General features: G+C 44.9%; 1 long non-coding RNA gene across 23 annotated transcripts; it reads left to right on the forward strand.

Annotated features, from left to right (window-relative positions):
• Positions 1-5,732: 5,732 nt before the first annotated feature.
• On the forward strand, positions 5,733-11,590 carry LOC125520226 (uncharacterized). 23 transcript variants are annotated; one of them, XR_015609958.1, is made up of 7 exons: positions 5,734-6,164; positions 6,255-6,906; positions 7,014-7,090; positions 7,410-7,517; positions 7,845-8,864; positions 9,716-9,838; positions 11,008-11,574. It is a non-coding gene; the product is annotated as an uncharacterized LOC125520226 (long non-coding RNA). The 23 variants fall into 23 exon arrangements; XR_015609956.1 differs by lacking the exon at positions 11,008-11,574 and adding an exon at positions 10,704-10,993; XR_015609949.1 differs by lacking the exon at positions 11,008-11,574 and adding an exon at positions 10,177-10,693.
• Positions 11,591-23,394: the final 11,804 nt, after the last annotated feature.

The raw sequence follows: 23,394 nt of genomic DNA on the forward strand, positions 1-23,394 counted from the left end.
TTTTCTTTGAAATTCTTGCCTAAATATCGCCCAAGTAATCAAATAATTTTCTGGATATTTCTTTTTGTGCACATTCCACCAATCAAAAGCTCCACCTTGTAACATAAACGTAGCTAGTGTCACCTTCTCTTGCTCTGGACAGTGCCTTGCTTCAAATATTTTTTCTATCTTAGTTAACCAGTCATCTGCGTCCATAGGATTAGCACTGCCAAGAAAGGCAGGCGGCTTCAGTCGCATGAATTGGCGCAAGCTGTCCTGTGTCCCACCCTCATGAGAGTTCTCTCCTCGGGGTGACTGTTGTACTAACTGCTCCAAGATTACAGTCTGTCGCATTTGAGTTTGTTCCTGGCGGTTCAAAATCTCCAAGAGCAAATTACTTGGAGGAAGTTGATCTTCTGCGGTCCTTTGAGATCCACCGCTACCTCCAGCGTGGGTAGTAGAAAAATCTCCATGATCGTGGTTAGCCATCTATACAATCATGAAGGATGGAGAGCAAAATAAATAAATAAACTGCCACTCTTCATAGCATGCATCAGTACATAAAAGTTGATTTTACTATATAAGAGGGGTTGACACGTACAACCAAAATTTGCACAGCCTCACCTGACAGGAGTGCTAGTGTCAACATCAAGCTACATGCAAAGGCTAGTAAAAGTGGAAGCAACCTACTACTACTAGGGTTGCTACAGGAGGCAGACATCACATGCGAACTGGATAGGTCACATCATTACACACTAGATACTAGTAGCTCTGCCACTTCATTTATTTAAGCTAGTACGTACGACCACTCAAGTTGTACGATCGCCTGCTAGCTAGTACGTTGCACGCCCTTAGTTCTTTCCTTTCTCATCCTTCATTGCTACAAGCTGCTGACGGAGGCACCAGTTCTCTGCCTTCAAATCCATCATCTCACTCTCCTGTTTGTTGTTGACATCTTCCAGCTCATCTCTTTCTTGCTTCAGCTTCTTGGTCTTGTGTCCCTCCTCCTCGATCCAGCGATCGCGGTCCTCCACCTCTATTTCATGGTCATGCTTTATTTCATAAAGTAGGGCCTGATGCTCCTGCTCTAACTCGTCTAGTTCTTGCTTCCTACGAACCTCATGGTACTGCTGGGGTTGTGCAATCTCCTCCTGGTGTTGCTGCTCAGAACGTGCCAAGTCCAGCAAAGTCTCCCAGTACTCATAGCTGTGCAAGTCCACTAGGCCAAAGTTCAGACTAAAGTAGAGTGATTTAAGCGCTTCACGAGCCGCCGAGCACCCAGCTTCATGATCATCCTTGCCATAGCCATAGAAGGTAGTGTATGCACCAGGGTCATGTGGAGTGACCTGCACGTGCACAGCTCCCTGGATTCCTCCATCCGAAAGAGCACTAGTAGAGATCACTGGTGGCTCTAGGTGAAAATGATCGGCTACCTCCTCGAGGATTTGCACAAAGTTAAGATGGAAGATGGTTGGGCCATCCATCCCTGATTCCAACCACACATATTAGCACTAACAAAATGCATGCATAAGAAGTGAAATACTAAATTTCATGACAGGACATATAATCAAATGAGCCACGTAAATGTTAGCTTCACATAAAATAAGCACAAAAAAGAGCGTTTCTAACTTACACGCACAAAATAATACCCTGGTTATTCCCCATTAGTTGCAACAGTTTTTAATTTTATTTAACCTAAGCTCTGATACCACTTAAGCCGTCACGCCCCAAAACATGGTTCGGACGTAACAGCCGCCACATGTTTATAAACAAAAGATTATAAACGTGTGAGGCCTAAACTAAAACTTTTCACAATAATACACATAATAAGCATGTATTCTTTATTCTGGGGATACATAGTTCTTGCTGAAAATAAACTTCTAAAGTACTTCAATTTATTCCCTCCCGGCGCGTGCTACGCCTACTGCTCAAAGCCAAGCTCAGGATCATTACCACTTTGGGCTGCAAAAATAGAAATTAAGCAAGGATGAGTATGATGATTCATACCCAGCAAGTAGCATTTATTCAAGGGTACAAAAGGAGAAAGTGTTATGGATATCACAACGGTGTAATTCAGTTTCAAGGAAATGATACGACAGCAATGGACAGATTTAGCGGCGGAAAATAAAGTAGTGCAAAAGGCTGAATTAAAAGATGATATTAAACAGAGTTCAACGGAATACTGGAAATATTTATAGCGGTGTATAGGGAAAAATATTGGTATCACACGTGACCAGCAAGGTTCCCTACACGGGACTCACAGGGGTGAATATTCACACTTTTACACTCTTAAGAGGGGTACTCCGACATCGACAGTCTCGACCAGAACCACGTGGGTTCTAGAAGAGCAGAGCCCTTCGACCCCCTGAGGCACGACAACTTGACTTACTAGTATGGGTCGTTCCCAAGGATCCATCACCGATACCCTGTTCGGAACAAGTGTCGCCCCCAGCGGAGAACTCAGACAGTCCCATACCTAAACCGTGACCGGTACAATATGTTTGCGGTCGTGACACCAATATAGACAATATGTGAATATGGAAATAAGGAGGTCAGTGGTATGATGAAACTTATGTAGTAATCCTCACGTCTCCACGTAAGCCCAAATAATCATGACGATTACTTGCTCACCGGAACATATTTCTCTTCAACAGTACCGTGGCCAACGAACAGAGGACAGTTGCAGAAGAACTCATATATCACGGTACAGTGGCTAGCAAAAGAAATACTAGCAGCAGTATATCTCTAGATCAGTGTAACAGTGTGCAAGTCGCAGGACCAAGCACAACAACGAAATATGAATAGAGGAACTGCTACTTGCCTGACAGCAGTACCCGTCTACCACGCGGTCGCTAGGAACAACACCAGCGAGAGCTCCAACTTCTTCTTCCAGCAGACGACTCTGACTAGTGTGTCAATGGTCCTACGCTACAGCACTTGGTCGCCTTATATACTGGTAACAAGTGAGTAGCTCCTTGTGAACACATTAATCGTCGTCCAGCTGCCGCCGTAACTCCTGCTTGCTCCAAAGGATAAGCTAGTGCCCCTTTGCTTCACCTAATGGCTGGTTCGATGCACCTACTAGCTCATGCATGCATATGTTTCTAACCAAAGCAATGACACGTACATTCTATCTCTCAAGGAAAAGACACGTAGCCATGCAACAAGCCTTCTCATCGCTGCATGTAAAAATATCTACTGCCCTAGACGGTGGTACAGTGTAATCCAAGAGCTAGCTGGCCTGTGAGAAGAAAATACAGCTAACCTTACTGAGCTAGTCGACAGGCTACGTACATGCATTACGGCAACGGTGACTAGATGGATGCATGCAGTGCGTTGAGTACAGACCATGGATGTGGTGCATGCCATGCATTGATGCATGCATGTAAGTGTACGTGGATTGCTCAAGCAAATGCAATACTCCACCATCTTCTAATACAAAGAAAATCTACTAATGATTGGGATGCACCTATTGGTCTTAAGATATTTATTTCCAAAATTATTTATAAATACTAGCATGCCTGAGTTATTAGAAAAATGATAGTTAAGCAAAATTTAATTCTAAATGACAATCGATGCATTTTAATTATCCTTAAGTAACACACGGGTGTTACAAGCTTCATCAAAGGCAAGCTTGTAAGCACTCTTAACTCGTGTCCTCCAAAGGTGAAAATGGGTTTATTGTGGTAGATAGTCAAAACACATGTCTAGAACATCAAAGAGAAACTGAAAAGAAATACTAACATATACACAAATAGATACCGGTATTGCCATGGACTTTCCAATCCATATCATTACAAACAAAAAAAGAAAAATCCAACTGCGGATATCGCCCATTTCAAATTTCTGCATGGTGCCATGGTTATAGTATTAGCTATCACTTTTATCTTTTTTTTTTTGTTTCGAGATAGTATGTAGATTAATTTTTTATTCAAAAGTTTGAAGCATGGTAGATGTTTGTTGTGTAAATGTTAAAAAAATAGTTTTACCTATCATTACTAAAAATAAGTTATCAGTTATCTAGCACATTTTTTATCTGACTTGACCTAGTACCTCTCTATTTCCTTTTATTCCGTATATAATTTTTTAATTCAAACTATACAAACTTTGACCAAAATTATATTGACAAAAAATCAAGATCTACAATACTAAGCTGTACTAGGTATGCCCGCGCGGCGGCACGCCGCGCCCTGTCGATACATTACGTCTATATATGATATTTTTATCTCATGTGGTATAAAATAAGAGCATATAACTTTGTAGTCACACAAAAGCAAGCTATGCACATGACCAATTTGGAAAGGATACATTTGGAGTACATTTTGCAAGATGGAAAATATACATTGTCATTTCTTTCTAACAAGACTAAACACATTACATTCATTGACAGCTTATATCATTCTAGTGGAGCCTCCTAGATTGGTATCTGTACTGAAATGATACAAAGATTTTAAAAATTGTTGCATGCGACCTATAGGTGGCTTAGTACCATTGTAAGAAATGATTGGATCATCAGTCTATAACTGTCATTGCTTGGTGCGTACCTTGTCTATCGTTAAAAAGAGGCTCCTTTTTGTGACTTCAAATGCATGATTTTTATGATCATTGATGGCAATTTTATAGTGATCACGTATTAATTCCAAGGTTGCTTAAGAAACATTCTCCTCAGCTGCATATAGTGTTTCAGCTAGTTGGTCTTTGAACGTAATCTGCTTGCTTTCAAATTAGCATGGCATATATACAAACTTGTGTTTGTAGAAACATATAGATATCCCCTAAAAAAAGAAACATATAGATATTGGAAACCTCTAACCAGGCAGTCCGGCAACAATGACAAATAATAAATAAACCTGCGTTCTTAAGTGATAGTATATGAGATGCGTGCCCAAAATTTACAAACTCAGCACCTGATCACTTTGAATAAACCTATTAATACACATCAGACTCTATCATTACGACCATCCAAAATATCAAAAGGATCAACACTAATCCACTACACATCTTAATACGACCATCGACGCTAAACGGCTTGTGAAAAAAATCGTCCACACCATGTATGGAAGCATTTAAAAAACTGCTCACGTTGAACGGTCGAACGAAAGATCTCTCAAATAGGCAAAGAAAAACTGGGAATCAAAACGGTGTATTCTAGTGGCCTATGCTAATTAGCCCAAAAAGTATGCCTGGAAAATATCTCTATTCCTAATGGAGCAGTTGGTAGTCTCCGTCGGTTAATTTTCGTTTCATCTCCACTAGTTTTTTTTCCTAAAAAATCTATAAAATTTCGTAGGTTAACCAGGGACAACTCCCACCTCCCAGGTTTTTTTTCGTCCCACCTTTCATAGTTTTTTTGGTACCTCGTCCCACCTCACATTGAGCCGCCATGAACCACAAAAACCGCCTACCTTAGCCAAATCAACAAATCTCTCTCATTAATGCAATTTTCTTTAGGAAACAAATAATAGATTCTTTCCTACCTTAGCCAAATCAACGGATTTCTCCCATTAATGCAATTTGCTTTAACAAATAAATAATAGATTCTTTCCTACCTTAGCCAAATCAACAGATCTCTCTCATTAATGCAATTTGCTTTAGGAAACAAATAATAGATTTTCAGGAAACAAATAATCTCTAATCTCTAATTCTTTAATAATCTCTACTCTTAATAAAGCAGTTGGTAGTCTCTGCTGGTCAAATTTCGTGCACCACTTTCGTCCGGTTTTTTTAGTAAGTTAACCTTCGTAGGTTATTTTTGGTTCCGTCCACCACCTCCCCTCCGCTGGTTTTTCCGTCGCGACAGAACCAATCCCTCGCTAGCCCTACCTCGTCTCCCGTCTCCAGTCGCAGCCGCCGCCGCACCCCAATCCAACCCCGCCGCCGGCGATCTCCTCGCCCCCCTGCGCCGCCGCCCCCAACCTTCTATTCCTCTCCCAAGGGAATCCCAAGGGAAGGGAAGGGAAGGCAAGGGAAGGGAAGGGAGAGGGAGCGCCCAGATCCACGGCGGCATCAGCGCTCCGTCGTCACCTGATCCGCGTCCGTCCTCGAGGGAGGTCGGCCATGGAGGTCCGACCCAGCCCGGCAGCAGCCATGGACGGACGGAGATGCCCCAAACCCTACCCTCAAGGACGACGCCTCAACCTTCAAGGACGCGCGCCGGCGACCGCGGATCTCCTGTGACGGCTATGGTGAGTGTGTACCTACGGACGTTCTTCCTCGGATTCATCATCTCCCCCTGCTCGTGATTCCTTCCTTGGTTTCTTTTCTTTTATGTGCAGGATGACTGCCCCGGATCTGGACGCACAACCTGCAGCTGCAGCAGCAGCTGGACGACCGCTTATGTCCTGGATTTCATCTTTTCTCCTTTCTCTGATTTACTCATACACAACTCCTGACTTGCTGCATGTGGCTGCTGAATCTTCCTACTGCAGGTGTGCCTTACACATGTTCGTTGAGTTGCTTAATGACATAATTTTTTTTTGAAACCTGGAGTTATGCAACTGCAGCAACAAGGACGGATGGCCATCTTCACAGGTTATGCCCCTTACTGTAATTTGCATTCAGTTATGTGCAGTAATAATGCCATATTTGTTAGCCTGCTAGCTGTTTCCAGATTTTTTAGACATGATTGACTGCTTCTACAGAAAAGGAGTTTCTCGAAGATAAGAGCAATCCCATTGTTGCTACAGAGCCTGAAGATTCTTTGCCTTTCTTTGAACTGTTTCAGTTTTTTCTTTCATATGGCTACAATTATTTGATTGGTCCATGTAGATTTAGGCAACATGAGATGAGCCGATGATATATATTGTAATATACGATGTCTATTGCTACAAGTGTTGATGTCTTGGTGATGGCAGGTTTTGCAAGTAATTGAAGCGCTTTTTGAGTAGAGGATAATTAGAGATATAAAGTTCTACCTCAGATCTTGGGGTATGTGAAAGTGAACTCGGTGATTTCGAGTAATTCTAAGAGTATACATCTCATCTATCAGGTATCCTTTTTTGAGTAATGCTAAGAGGATACATCTCATCTATCAGGAATTAATCCATCTCGCTGTACTACCAACTCCGTCGGCCGCTCCTGCTCCATACGCACAATCTCGTCGATGTACCAGGTACGATTGATCTCATGCGAGCTACATTCAGTTCTGTCCTTTTGATTTGCAAGCTAAATTCCCTTCTGCCGTGTTGAGAGACTTAATATTATCTGTGTGTCTGCAAGCGTAGCTGCCATCATCATTACCTTGCCCATATACGAACAGTCTATTACCTGAGTCGGGTTTCTACTCAAATTGTGGGAATTACATATATTAACTGCTTGTTGCCTGCTCTGTTCCTACTTGGTGTGGCCACATATAAGTCTTCTGATTGTTTGGGTTAATTTTTGAGAATCCACTCAATATTATTCCTATGTGATTGTGTGCTGTCGATCAGATTTCTTTAAGACCCACTGAATATTAGACGGACGTGCTCTACCTTGGCCTCAAGGGTGTTCATCTACTTGTTGCCGTGCTCTGGAATCTGGACGATGCACTAATGCAGGTTTGATTTTATTTTTTTGCATATCCCTGAATTTTTAGAGCCGTGATTTAAATGCTGCCGTGTGTGCCATCGTGTCCTGTATAATGATTCTTATTGAGGCACTGCTGCAACCCAGTTTGCTTATCAAATTGATGCAAGAAACGAACTAATACATAGAGAGTACAAATCACTATTACTAATCTATATATGCCCTGCAGTACGTGTGTGTCTGGATAGGTAGAGATGGATAAATTTTGTATGTTTTTGTTCCTGGTTTTTCCCATCGATTATGGATTTGTAAGCTAATCCTTGAATGTTTCTATTGCCTGATATATTATGGATTTTCAGTGAGCACAAGCCTGCAACCTTGAAGGAAAATCCATTGCCGCTGATGACATGATACTATGGGTGAGATTTTTCATGTTTACTTTGTTATGTTAGTATGTTGCCTCGAAAGGTACAACTGATTTAGTAGATGTACTGCACTCCTTACAGTCGAGTGTGAGTAGTTCTGCTTGAAGAGGCCATGGTGATTTTGGTTCATTTATTGTAAAATCTTGTGATGGCTTGACACAACAGAGTGAAACCACATGAATTCCGTTACACTAAATTCTTATCATTTGCTCGCCTTATTTGACAAGGTGACAGGCATATCTTTAAAGTTGGTCAGGCATCTTGGCAGCCGCCACTAGAGCAACACATCCCTGAGCGAGCAGATGATGCATAGGGGCACCTATGGAAGAAGAGGTCGGGGATGGTAGACAAGGGCGTGGACGCCGGTGCGGGCTCCTTAAAGCCTTCGAGGAGGATGTCGCGGTCGGGCCCGGGGGTGGCTGCACTAGAGACACCATGGTCATTGCATTCTAACTGTATCAGCATGAGCAGAGAAGACCAAGACCAAGTGAAGGTCACATGGACGTGTGAATCAGTGGGCAAGCCTCATTTTTCTTCTATACATTAGAGCAGCCCAAGATACTTGGCATCCGTGAGACCCATATATCAGCTAGGTAAGTACAAAGCTACCAATTTTCATGTACCTATGTGAGTTTTGTGATGTTTCCCTAATAGAACAGAAGCATCCTACTTATCAGTCTAAGTAAGTTTGTGAGTTGATCCACTGCTGAAAACAATTCAGTTGAACATGTTTGTTCCAACAGTTTTGAATGTACATGAATGTACATATGCAGTTTGATTCCATGTGAAGCCATGGACAAATAGCACATGTATCACATGGGCGGCCCAGAGGTACCATCTGTGTTGCGGTGCTGGTGCAGCGTCACACCATGATGGTGCCTAAGGCTGAGCCAATGCAAGCAAACACAAAATAGTGAAGTGGAACTAAAATAGGTATTTGGGGGAACATCAGTTGTAAGTTATTCTCCATGTCCACTCTTCTTCCTTTTAGCTACTTTATCCCCTCCCTTGAAATTTTATGGTCTGCTGGGTGCAATTCTCCTTATAATACCGAGACTCATACAATATATATTTGTTGGTGAATTCTGCTGTTCTGGAGGTCCGCGGATGTGTTTATTCAAAGCTTTGAAGAGAAATTTTGATCATTGTTGTTCATCGGTGTCCAATTAGGTTTAGTTTTAGAAATCTCGAATATGTATTTATAAAATATTCAGATGGAACAACTCAGATTAAACTATCTAAAAATTCTGGGCCCCCTCTATAATAGTTGCATGAATAGAAGTGAGGAGACTGAGTGTTAGTAGGTCATAAGTACCTTACTATATCCCCCTTCATTACTGCTTTGTTTTGGTTGAACACCTCGCAACCGTCGCTCCTCCAAGTCTGAACTCCACCGCCGTGGCTCGTATGACACATCGGTGATAATGTGTTTGGTTGTAATTGTACACCACACACGTAATCATGAGTATGTCCCTGTCGCACCAGAGTTCCAATTTTGTTGTAGATTTATCTTTTTCACGAATCCGTTGTACAAATGTTCATTGGTTGGAGGAACAGGAGTGTATTCCTGGTTTAAAAAATTGATAATGTCGATTGATGTGCATGATGATCCTCCATGTATAATATGTATGCCCCGGTTCCGGTATTTTTCTTTAGTTAACTGTTGGTCAGTTCGCCAAGAAGCTTTGTATTCCTGTTAACTATTCCTTTGGGCGACACTAGCTTTTCTTTTGTTTCTCCAACCTATTTCATAATGTAAACAATTTTCACACTAACTCTTAAAATTTTGGATGACTGCGTTTCAGATCTTCAGCCTCAATTGGTTGGCCCATTTATGCTTTGCAAGATTTATTTATGCCGTTTCCTCCCAAGAGTAATAATTTCGGTTTCAGATGTGCTAAAATTCTCATCGTCACAAACCTTTCAAGGTATCCAATATTACACTCATTTTGTTTCAGCATAATCCTATATATACTCTGCTATTTTTATGTTAAACATATATGCTTGCTCTCCTCGGAAGTTAATTGCTCTAGACAAGCAGCAATAGACATTTTTTAATGTCCTACTTACGTGCAAATTTTCGTCAAGAGAAAACATTCATAATGCACAATAATTTAAAATAAATTTTTCATTGTGAGAAAAGGTAAAATAAAATCAGTGCTGTTTTCTCACAGTAAGTTAGTTGGAGATGAATTGGGATGACTCGGGCATTACAACGAACAGTTTGTAAATGATGTACCGGCCAGCTGACTTATGTATCTTGCAGTGTCGGCGTCATACTTCTGTACATAGAAGGATGGATTCAGTAACAATCACTTGAATAGTTCTACTAATTTGGGTTTCCTGTATACGTACCTTGACCCTTTGTTCCTCTACACCAGCAATGCTTGAGGATTCACTTGATGTATTGAGATCAAATTTTGGATGCCAATTTGGATACTCAGATTACACGACCATCTGTGCATGCATAGATGAGATGTTTTTTCATGGAATGTTTTGACGTATGGTGGTTTTTCATACACTCTTTTCATTTTTTATCTGGCTAGGGTGAACAATACTATTTAGGTGATTGTGAAAATGCAGGCTACAGTACTAAATTTTCATAAGGTTTGTGAAAATACAATTTTCTACACTAAGGATGTGCCCAGCTTCCATGGCAGAGTTAAGTTGGTTAGTACATTAGTGGGTGTGTTATGTATTCGCAAGGTTATGTCCAGTATAATACTTAATTCCTTGTAACCATAAATGTGAGCTAGGAAGAATAAAATTTGTGCTCTATTGAACTTACTGTAGAGCGGAGCAAGACGATCGAAGAGAGGGAGGGATTACAAATATTTCATTCATGGCAGAGTTAGAAGTAGAACGAGCAATGTAGATGGACAATTATGCTTTCTTAAGAGTATATATTTTTCATGTGAACTATATTTATTTTTCCGTGGCAACGGCAGTTGGTATTGAGATTGACAAAGTCGCAAAAACATTGCCTCCCATTGAAAGAATATTTCCCTGCCACCACAGTTGTTACTATTGTCAATTGTATGTGATAGTGAGAGAATATTACCTTGAGGTGTTTTAATGCACTATCATTGGTGGATAGGAATAGTATGAACCATGACAAACAAGAGCAATGAATGTGATAGCAAGGTCAGAGGTGAGGTCGAAGGGCTATCAGAAAATAGGAGGTAGGCAGGGAGAATGAAGATGATGTCATGTCTTGTTGCGGTGGTGACCCATAAGTAAATACTCTTGTTGCGGTCATGTCTCGCGATGATGCCAAGAGTAATTTTGTCCTACCTTGTCTATAATCGTGTGCCTTGTCACCGTGCCAAAAATAATACACCTTAGATAAAGAAACAGGGGGAGTAGAAAGGAACAAAGAGATCAAAAGATTATGTTATGTCTTCCCACAATTTTGGTATGTATCTAAAAGTATATTAGCTATGTATGTACTCCTAGAAAAGCTGAGGTACTCCATCTTGGTGGAGAAGATAAAAATGCCCACAATTTATGGTCTTGTGCTCATCTATTTTTGTATTGCGCCCGTAGCAGCGCACGGGCATTATGCTAGTTTATATAAACAGCCAGCTCACATGCAAAAGCAATGCACTTAGTCACATCGCCTCTTAAAATCCCATGTGTCCCATGGATCGACTAGTACATTATAAGCAACCTGTGCATGCGATCTTTCTGTACATCAGGCTGCAGGCATGCAAATCACAACTACTGGGACACCGCATGTAAACCTCCAAACAAACAGGGAACTGCCAATCCAATCCAAATGTAGTCAAATCAGATCCATACAGCGGCAAAAGGAATGTCCCAGCCAAATAGCTAAAGCCACGCCGAATTACATGACCATTTAAATTTAAACTGGCCTGCTTATATTAGCTAATTACCCAAAAATAGATTAGTATACAAAAATATCGATAAAAGCTCAAAAGCATAGCAACCACACACATCAAATTACTCAACCTGAAGCAGACCTGATCTGCTGGTTACCCATAATATTAGCATGTTCTAATAAGAAATGTACTATATAGAAGATGGGTGATCGAACACACTTGTTCAAATGCACAAAGAAAAATAAACAGTTAGGCATTGAAGAAGACAATTCATCAGCTCCCAACTATGTACATGCAGTCACTCCTTAGGTTCAAACTTCTCTTCTTTCTTCAAAGAAATAATACAAATCATGAGACCGATCAAAACTGACATGTCTCGCTTATCTCATGAGAGCCCGTGTGGAAGCAATCTAGATTTTATCTATTTAAAATAAGGACTAAAGAACACTACTTTGAACTAATTTGTCCAGCCTACTTTAGTCTTCCAAATCCTATTTTTTTGCAAAAAAAAAAGGGGGAAAGAGAAGCCAAGCTTTCCAGATCTCAGCGATCATGAAACAACATGTGGTCTATAGGTTCAGACCAAACACACAAATAATTCGTCAACTCGTGCAAGGGTGCTTGATAAAGGGTGAGCGCCACCACACGGGAGCTTCGCTATGGCGGCAACAAGAACTTTCAGGGTGCGCTCCCGCCGGTGACCAACAACTGCTCGAACCTCACCATGCTCGACCTCGCGGGGACCAGCATCTCTACCCCTCTCTCGGCGAGCCTTGGCCAGCTCAAGGCCACTACACGACGCTGCTCTCACGGCCACCGCGCGCACGCACCAACCGCCGTCGCGCCGCGAGCTCCGCCTGGCCGCGCACCACCGCAACCACACGTGAGCTCTGTCGACGCCCACCGCGCATGGTCGACTTGTGAGCCACCTGCACCGCCACAATGCACTGCGTGAGCCCCTCCATGGCCACGCTTGCCCTGCGTTGGCCGTCACCATAGCAGTGAAGCGCGAGCTTCCGGGCGTCGTCGAGACCTCGCCTACCGTCGGCACCACCGCGTACGGCCCCACTGGCCGGAGGCCACCCGCATCCATCGCCTCCAGTCGCGGAACCCGCCGCCATGCTACCGCCTCGGATCGATGTCCGAAGGCCTCTCATACCCGTCTCGCCTGCTGGATTCCCCGCGCGGACCATGCGATTGGTGGCCTAGCCTGCACGCACATCGCGGCCTGCATGCGCACCTCGCACCTTGTGTTCCAAGCATGCCCGCCATAGGCCGGAGCAGTACCCAGTGCAAGGACAAAGAGGTACGGTGCATCGCCGGGGCTCAGGGATAGGGTCGCCTTCGAGTGAGGTGACATGCGGCCGGAGCACCGGAACTCCACCCTCGTCGGGCAAATCACGCACGCAAGCACACGACATAGCGGCCAGCCACAGGAGCGAGGAGGCTAGGTAACAAGGCGAATGACCGGGCTGGGAGAGACACCCAGAGGAGAGATGGGGGCTGGATGCATGGTAGGTCGGGGAGGAGGCATGGAAATCCAGTATTTATAGGCACACGACCGCTCGAGAAAGTACTCTCTCCTTCCCAAAATCTAGAGAATAAGGCTTAAGCGGTAACATAACAGCATGCCCACCGCAATCATCACCACATACACGTGTGATGGATGGATAGAAAATCCCGCAAAAATGGGTAGAGAAAACAAACTATCCAAAAACACCGGCAGACATATCCACACTGCATGCAAACCCATTCTCTTGATATGTCTGCCCATACACCACACGGAACGTAGCAGCCGGGCCCACAACATGCAGCAGTCCAAGACGGTGGATCATAACGAAATCAAAACATACTGCGCATGCACAAACTGAGCGGAGAGACGTGCGGCCGAGAAAGAGGAGGAAGCCCACGCATGCGATGAACGCCGAGCGGCAGCGACAGCAACATCTCAATGGAAAGATCGGCACCGCTGTCTAGGGAAGAAAATTTGAATAAAAAAAATGCTAAACCAACCAAACCGAATGCCACACCAGTTCAAAAAATTTGAAACGAAACCTTAAATCCACAAAGTAGTTCTACACCACCAGGTACCAAACTAATAGCACGCGTCACATGCGGAATTCATCATATATCATTTTCACACAAGTGGCTAAACCTCACGGCAAAAACTTTGGCTGGAATAGATGCTTGGGTATAATATGAAATTATTTTCATGATGATGTATCTAATAATATTGATTTCATATTATGTATGTTGATATTTTTTCAATAAAGTTGGTCAAACTTTACGAAATTCGTCTGCAGACAACTTTTATATGCAAACTAAAAATGAATAGAGAGAGTACATTACTAAACATATGATCAGTCAGTGCACGAGTGATTTCTTATTTATACTACCTTCGTCTGAATTTATTAGTCCCACAACGTATTTTGGATCAAAGATACCACATACTCCTATTTGACAAGAAAAATGTTAGCACACATTATAAGAAAAACTTGTTGGATTTGTATTTGAATGTAGTTTTTTAATGATATTATTTTTGCTATGTAATGACTTAAAATTTATATTAATTAAAATCATGGTCAAAGTATGACACAAAATACAGGGACAAGTTTTTTATTTGTATACAGGACTATTAAAATTATTTTTTGAGCAAAACCTACTTGACTTTATTGATCAAAGTTCACAAAAACAGGTAAAACACTAAATACGGGACTAGTAAATGATGACGGGTGTATCTAGTGTATGCCCGAGTATACCTTGCCATGGGAAGCCCGGCTGGCCCGGCCCGACGCTGCTCCCAGGCCGAGCTCGGCCTAGATTTTGAGCCCGATGGCTGAGCCAGACTCGTCATTTTTGCGATTTCCTGAAGGGGCCCGGCCCGAGGCCCGAGGCCCGCCGGGCTCGTACGTGTTCGGGCCGGGCTCGGGCCTAAAAACTACACCCTGGTCGCCAAAGACGAGAGCTTCGCCTTTGGAAGCGCCAGTAGCGTAGGGCGACCGGGCCAGCCGAGCCCCTCTGAATTAGTTGACGGCTTTGATGACTCGACGGTGAATATTAAGGCACTAGTAGAAAAAAGGGTCAAACGTGAAGCACATTAGTGCCGGTTTGAATTTGAGCCGGCACTAATGTGTACATTAGTACCGGTTCCAATGGCTAGCCGGGCCGCTCTCATTAGTACTGGTTCGTGGCGAACCTTTAGCACCGGTTCGTGCCACGAACCGGTACTAAAGTGAGTGGTGGCAGGATGTTGTCAGTCCGGGGCCCCTCCAGCACCTTTAGTACCGGGTCGTATCACGAACCGGTACTAAAGGTCGTCCTACATAGACCCTTCGTCCATCCGAGCTCGCTCTGTTCTTCCCCTTTCCCCTCTCCTCTCTATTCTTTTCCCTCTTCCTCTCAAGCTCATCACACATTTTGCCCAAGATTTGAAGGCCCCCATCCATTCAAATGATCACAAAGGTTAGCAACTTTTTCCTTTCATCTCTCATTGCTAGATTAGCTCGTGCAATGCTTTATATAGTGATTGATTTTTGAGTTTAGTAATTTGGGAGGAATTATATATATATGTGCTAGTATTTGATTTATATGCAATTTGAGGTCAAAAATAACACTTAGTTTTGCATATGTAGGTGTGGTTTAGTTAGTACCTTCTAAATCTCCGTCGTAACCACCAGTGATCGCTCGCAACGTCCCGTCGCCGGCACCACCTTGTGGTGAGCCTCTTGTTCATGAAGTTTTATATAAAAAATGATGTTTGTGTGATTTGGATATATAGTTACTCGTATAATTATCTTACCCATACGTTGTTTGTTATGCATAGTGCCATGGTTTTGATATCCGTCCCCGTCGGCCCTCGTCCGGGTTATGATTCGGATGTGGTATATTCTCTTTTAAAACTATTCATTGCATTTCGTGTTTATGACAAATTATGCCCATCAAGTTGACATAGATATTTGTATGTAGGAGGTAGTTGAACCGGAAATTCCAACCGACCCTATTGTCGAGAGGTTAAATTTAGTTGAAAGAGAAAACGAGGATTTGAAAGAAAAATTGAAAAGAATTGAGGGGGAGAAGATGGAATTGGAGTTGCATGTTGCCGATGTCGTCGATGATCACAAGATTAAGATGGAGAAAATGCGCTTGAAGATTAGAAAGATTAGAAAATATGCCATTCATAGTGAGGCTTGGTATCATTATGCTGTTGGATCAATTGTTACCTTAGTTGCGATCTTGATCGCATTTGTTGTTGCATTTAAATTCTTTAGCTAGAGAGTTATTTGTTTGTTGCATTTAAGTGGTGTATGATCTTTATGTATGAACTTTATGTATTGTATTAATTTAATGTTTTCGGTGCTGTGTATTGAAGATGAGCCGGCAATGGATGTACGATGACCGATGCTCTCCCGAGTTCATTAATGGCGTGCGTACTTTTCTGCTTGCGGCTGAGGCAAACAAGCAAGCGGATGGTTTTATGCATTGTCCATGTGCTGGCTGTAAGAATGGTCGCAATTACTCTACGTCAAGAACAATTCACGTCCACCTGTTTGAGTCCGGTTTCATGCCCCACTATAATGTTCGGACCAAGCATGGAGAAAGAGGGGTTATGATGGAAGACAATGAAGAAGAAGAGGGCGACGACAGCTATCCTGGCCATGGGTTCCCTGAATACGGTGATACAACAATGAGGGAAGAATCTGAGCCAGTAATGCGGGAAGAAGCTGAGCTGGCAATGCGGGAAGAAGCTGAGCCGAAGAAGCTGAAGAAGAGGCATCGGATGAGCCCGTTGATGATCTAGGTCGGGCCATTGCCGATGCAAAGAGAAACTGCGCAAGTGATTTGGAGAAGAAAAAGTTGCAGCGCATGTTAGAGGATCACAAAAAATTGTTGTACCCAAATTGCGTAGGTGACAAGAAAAAGCTGGGCACCACACTGGAATTGCTGCAATGGAAGGCAGAGAATGGTGTATCTGACAAGGGATTTGGAAAGTTGCTGGTAATGATAAAGAATATGCTTCCAAAGGACAACGAATTGCCCTAGAGTACGTACCAAGCAAAGAAGGCTGTCTGCCCTCTAGGGTTAGAGGTGCAGAAGATACATGCATGCTGAGGGAGTCCTGGATTAGGGGGTGTCCGGACGGGCGGACTATATCCTTTGGCCGGACTGTTGGACTGTGAAGATACAAGATTGAAGACTCCGTCCCGTGTCCGGAAGGGACTTTCCTTGGCGTGGAAGGCAAGCTTGGCGATACAGATGTGAAGATCTCCTACCATTGTAACCGACTCTATGTAACCCTAACCCCATCCGGTGTCTATATAAACCGGAGGGTTTTAGTCCGTAGGACAATGTACACATCAATAATCATACCATAGGCTAGCTTCTAGGGTTTAGCCTCCTCGATCTCGTGGTAGATCTACTCTTGTACTACCCATATCATCAATATTAATCAAGTAGGACGTAGGGTTTTACCTCCATCGAGAGGGCCCGAACCTGGGTAAAACTTCGTGTCCCTTGCCTCCTGTTACCATCCGGCCTAGACGCACAGTTCGGGACCCCCTACCCGAGATCCGCCGGTTTTGACACCGACATTGGTGCTTTCATTAAGAGTTCCTCTGTGTCGTCGCCATCAGGAAGGATGCCTCGCCCCATCTTTAAAGACGGCACCGTTGCTAAGGGAGCTTTGGCTGTCGGCCAAACCCTCCGGCTAGGTGGTTTTCTTATGACCGCCTGTTCGGCTTCTGCGCCGACGATGACCTCTCGAGCCATCGAAAACAATCTTCATGTCAGCTCAGAACTTGCTGAGCAGTTAGATCCAATGGAGCTTTCCTCCATAAACGAGCTCTTGGATCGCTTCGCCGCCCTGGGAGTTGCTACGGATTACGACCAGATCAGGCCTAAAACCGATCTGAGAGAGATTAACTCTCCCCAAGTCACCCATCACGTTGCCGTGGTAGAGGGACAATGCGGTGACCCTTCATCTATCTTAAGGACTCGCTACGTCCAGATTCCCGATCCCTCCAAGCCGGATACCCGCGGAGGGGAGGGTATCACTCAAGACCTGAACTTAGAGTCAGGCGACGGGCTGGATTCATTAGACAACATCCAGGAATCCAAATTTTCGAGTTCGGAAATTCCTCGGCCTCTGAGCCTTAGATGGGGTGAGGCTTCGGATTTAATTCCACCCACCCACCCCAACATAAGCGATCTATCCAAAATCAGGCAAGAACCCGATGAAACAGTACATCATTACTGGGCCAGATTCCTCTTAGTTAAGAACAGGCTAAGGGACTGCCGCGAGGAAGACGCAATCTCAATCTTCTGCGATAATTGCACGGACAAGGGAATACTCAACGCCATAAGTCGCCGTGATATTACACGCTTCGCTGACTTGGCGTCCATTGTACGGAAGTACTGTGCGATGGAAAGCGCCTGGAAAACCGAAATAAAATTTTGGGACAATCCGGCCCTGAATACAAACCCAGTCCGAAATAAAAGGGTCCATCATCACCAGTCACCCGGGTCAAGCACTAAAAAGCAAAAACCCTCTACAGGGCATGGAACCGTACTGGAAGGATGGCTTAATGGACCCTGTAAAATTCACAGTATAGAGGACGCCACACCAACTCACAGCCTCAGAGCATGTTGGATACTCCGGCAGGTGGCCAAAATTGGTGAAAATCTCCTAATTCCAGAGGCCACAGAAAGCCACCCCAGAGACACCAATACGGTATTAACAGTCTTTGAGACTTTCGCATCAAATAATATGCGAAAAAGGACACTCCGCAGCCTTGCCGAAGTCTACCAAGTAGCAACAATAAACCCATGGAGTGACACGGCTATTACCTTTAACGCCAGTGATGAACCTAAATTCCGAACAGTCCGAGCACCAGCCGCATTGGTCCTCAGTCCAATAGTGGACGACTTTCGTCTTACCAAGGTACTCATGGACGGCGGCAGCGGATTGAACCTCATTTATGAGGAGACCCTTCAAAAAATGGAAATAGACTGGAACCGCATTGAGCGAAGCAGCACAACCTTTAGAGGAATAATCCCCAGTCGGGAAGCGCGCTGTACAGGAAAAATCACACTAGATGTGGTGTTCGGCACGCCGGATAATTACAGGTCCAAAGAGATCACGTTCCAGGTGGCTCCGTTCAGCAGCGGTTATCACGCTCTGCTAGGGCGGGAAGCTTTCACAATCTTCCAAGCAATACCCCATTACGGGTACATGAAGCTCAAGATGCCCGAACCTAATGGGATCATCACTCTCGCTAGTGATCCGGACATAGCACTCCGCGCCGAAAACAAGACAGCCGCACTGGCCCTCGAGGCACTATCCGAAGCCCTAGCGGCTGAGGAGCTGACTGCGCTGTGCTCTACGGTGAATAGGGCGATGTGGTACTCGACAAAAGTTCCAAGTCCACCTCCTTTAAACCGGCGGACGAAATAGTCAAATTCCAAGTCCATCCAACGGACCCCCATAAAACAATTGGGGCACAGTTAAACCCTGATGTCGACGCCGCATTGCGAGAGTTCCTACGAGAGAACTGGGACATTTTCGCCTGGCACCCTTCAGACATGCCAGGAATCCCACGCAGGCTGGCCGAGCACAGCTTAAATATCCAAACAGGATTCAAACCTATTAAACAGGCTCTTCGGCGTTTTTCCGAACCTAAGAGACAGGCCATGGGAGAGGAGCTAGCAAAGCTATTGGAGGCCGGATTCATCAGAGATATAAAACATCCAGACTGGCTAGCAAACCTGGTGATGTTACCAAAGAAGGACAAATCCTGGCGCCTGTGTGTCGATTTTAAAGACCTTAACAAGGCTTGCCCAAAGGATCCCTTCCCCCTTCCCCGCATCGATCAAATTATCGACGCTACCGCAGGACACAATTTGTTGTGTTTCCTCGACGCATATTCTGGCTACCATCAAATCAAGATGGCAGAACCAGACCAAGCCGCAACGACATTTATCACACCATACGGGCCATTCTGCTTCAACACGATGCCCTTCGGGCTCAAAAACGCCGGCGCAACATATCAACGCATGATTCAGACATGTCTGGCAAGCCAGATCGGCAAAACAGTGGAGGCATATGTAGATGATGTGGTCGTCAAAACAAGACATGTTGAATCTCTAGTAGACGACTTGAGGCTCACATTTGATAACCTCCGAACATACGACATCAAGCTCAACCCGGAAAAATGCGTTTTCGGCGTTCCAGCCGGAAAGCTCTTGGGCTTCATTGTATCCGGTAGAGGAATTGAAGCAAATCTAGCCAAGATCCGAGCTCTGTCACAACTGGATATCCCAAAGGACCTCAAACAAATACAAAAGTTAACCGGATGCGTGGAGACTCTAAGCCGCTTTATCTCCCGCTTGGGAGAAAAGGCCCTACCCCTTTACCGCCTCCTTCGGCGCACCGAACACTTCAAATGGACGGATGCAGCCACGGCCGGACTCGACGAAATAAAAGCCATACTGGCAACAAACCCAGTCCTGTCCGCGCCAAACATCGGCGAACCAATGCTATTATACATTGCAGCAACACATCAGGTTGTAAGCGCAGTGCTCGTCGTCGAACGAGAAGCGGACGGACACAAATTCCCCCTTCAAAAGCCGGTCTATTATGTGTCCACTGTCCTCACTCCCTGCAAATCATGGTACCCGCATTATCAAAAGATTGCGTACGCGGTATTCATGGCATCCCGGAAACTACGACACTACTTTCAAGAGTGTTCAATAATAGTAGCCTCGGAAGTACCACTTAACGATATTATAAACAACCGTGACGCAATGGGCCGGATTGCACCGGTCCCTTGTAAGCAAGGCCTTCCGTACAGGCTTTTATTGGCCGACGGCCCGGGCAGACGCTCAGGACTTAGTCCAACGATGCACCGGTTGCTAGCTCTTTTCAAACCAAAGCCATATGCCACCCACCGCCCTCCAAACTATCCCCATTACTTGGCCCTTCGCGGTCTGGGAACTTGACATGGTTGGACCCCTTAAAGGCGTAACCCACAAGCAAAAATACTTACTGGTCATGGTGGATAAGTTCACCAAATGGATAGAAGCCAAGCCTGTTAAGACGGCCGAATCCGGACCGGTGATAGACTTTATATCCGGGGTTGTACACCGTTACGGCGTCCCCCACAGCATCATCACTGATAACGGCACGAACTTCACGGCCGACGAGGTAAAACTCTAGTGCAAAAACATGGGCATCAAGCTCAATTATGCTTCCGTCTATCACCCACAAACTAACGGCCAGGTCGAACGTGCAAATGGTCTTATCATGAGCGGCATCAAACCCAGATTAGTGCGGTCCCTCAAGGAATCTAACACGCACTGGGTAGAGGAGCTTGACTCCATACTCTGGGGGCTGCGGACCACGCCGAATCGCACCACCGGATACACACCATTCTTTATGGTGTATGGCGCAGAGGCAGTTTTGCCTTGCGACATAATTCATGACTCACCTCGAGTGCGCATGTACGAAGAAAGATAAGCCGAGCTCGATCGGCAGGACAGCTTGGACGCATTGGAGGAGGAGCGTGACGTGGCAAAAGCCCGTTCCGCATTCTATCAACAGCAGGCTCGAAGATACCAAAGCAGAGAAGTACGGGCCAAAAATTACAATGTTGGCGAATTAGTTCTACGACTACCGGACAAGAAAAAGGACAGACTCAAGCCCAAGTGGGAAGGTCCCTTCATAATTGACCAAGTCCTGACTGGTGGAGCGTACCGCCTGCGGGATGCATCGGATAACCGACTCGAGCCAAACCCATGGAACGCAGCCCGTCTCCGAAGATTCTATGCCTAGCGTCGGACTCTGTGTTCGTCTCCTTCCTCTGTCCATTTTTTATATTTTCTGTCTTACATTTCTCTTCTTCTCTCTCTCTTATAGCCTCTAAAGGCTCATAAAGTGACGCGCTATCCGCGCTCATTAAACCTGGGGGCTTCTTTAAACAGAATCTTATTCATGCGGGCTTCATGCCCAACACATGTGTCACACTTCCGCATGTACCTTTTATTCACCATTATATGCATCGATATGACTTAAGTTTTGGCCAAGCTGGGTTGCCTGGCTCTTGTGCTTACCCCTACGTTCCCGATTGTTCGGCTAGGTGGTAAAGGGAGCACCTCTGCGATTGTTACTGCCGGGTCAGCCGGACGTGTACCTCAGACTGGGTGAAGCCGAAAGCTAGCGTTCTTAAGGGAATATTCGGTCGGTGAACTAAGGATGATCTTTTTTTATTTTTATCTATACGCCACCAGATGTTTTTCCTGCGTTTCTTTTCGCAGCATGGACATGCACCTTAGGGCATGCCTCCCAGGGAAAGGAACCCCTAACGGAACTATTCTCCCTGGAAGATGTTTCTTACTAACCATGTAATATAACATACCTAGTCGGGCACTTGTCTGTTCACGCCCTAATGACCCCTACGCCTGGTCTCCATGCATTCCCCGATTCTTATATAACCGCATGGGAATTCGGACACACTCCGGACCGTCAGGTCCCGAGGCTGAAGCGAAAAGGTCGGCCATGACAAATGATCTACAATCCGGCTAGAAGGCATTATAAATGTCAATTAAATTACATAGTCATTTTGACTGGTTGTATTCCTCTTCAATACCATCTAACAGGCTGTCTAATTTACAGTCCTGCTGGTAATACTTTGCGGCCAACTCTACTTGGCCGTATACTAAGCTTACAGGGATCTCCTTCCCATCGGGCCCTACAGGACCGACCTCGGCCATGTGGTTGGGGTCAGCCTTTGCGTACCGCGTCTTCACCATGGCCCAGGCCTCCCTAGCGCCTTGACGGCAGGCTGATATCTTCCACAATCGGAAGCGCCGCCGTGCTCCCTTTAGCTTCTCCGCAAGCTCTCCAAGACCTTCGGGCATGGAGACGGATGGCCACAGGGCCTGGGCGACGCCTTGCATCGCCTGCCAAACTCGATCGAGCAGTTGCGAGAGCTTGGGAAGAAGGTCACCCGTAGAACCGGGCATCTCCTCTGCAGGATGACCTATTAGCACACCTACAGACATTGCTCTGTTAGTCGACTTCCCCGCCGAACTTTCTTTCAAAAGGTTCGTTCAAGCACTTACTAAATATGCCACGCCGAAGCCGCTGATTCTCCTTCACGGAGTCTGACAGCTGGGCACGAACATCTTTCAGCTCGACGCCCAGCTTGGTGTTGGCATCTTGGAGATCGTTCTTCTCCCGCATCACCTTTGTCAGCACCCTCTCACCAGCCTTTAGCTGGCGTAGGAGGTGTTGCCTTTCCGGATTCAATCCGGTGCCATCTGCAATTTAATTTGTCAGATTCGCACCAAAGTCGTGCTTCGCAAAATACTTATCTTTCGAAGTGTATATTACCAGAGGGGGTCTCCTTAGGCTCCCCTGCCGCGACTAGTGCGGCCTCAAGTTGGGCTTTGCACTCTTCCAGCTCCTTGGGCAGTAGGGAATTCTTTTCCGTAAGAACCTGCATCACAAATGATCCTTAAATCAGTTATTCTAACTGTTTCAAGCCTCGGGGGCTACTGGTATATACATATAATTACCAGAATTTTCTTACCCATATGTCTTTTACATACTGCTCCGTGGCTCTGGCTAGACCATTTTGAGCGGCACG

The sequence above is a fragment of the Triticum urartu genome, chromosome 7A, assembly GCF_056163025.1.
Source record: "Triticum urartu cultivar PI428250 chromosome 7A, HENAU_Tu73, whole genome shotgun sequence".
NCBI lineage: Eukaryota > Viridiplantae > Streptophyta > Magnoliopsida > Poales > Poaceae > Triticum > Triticum urartu.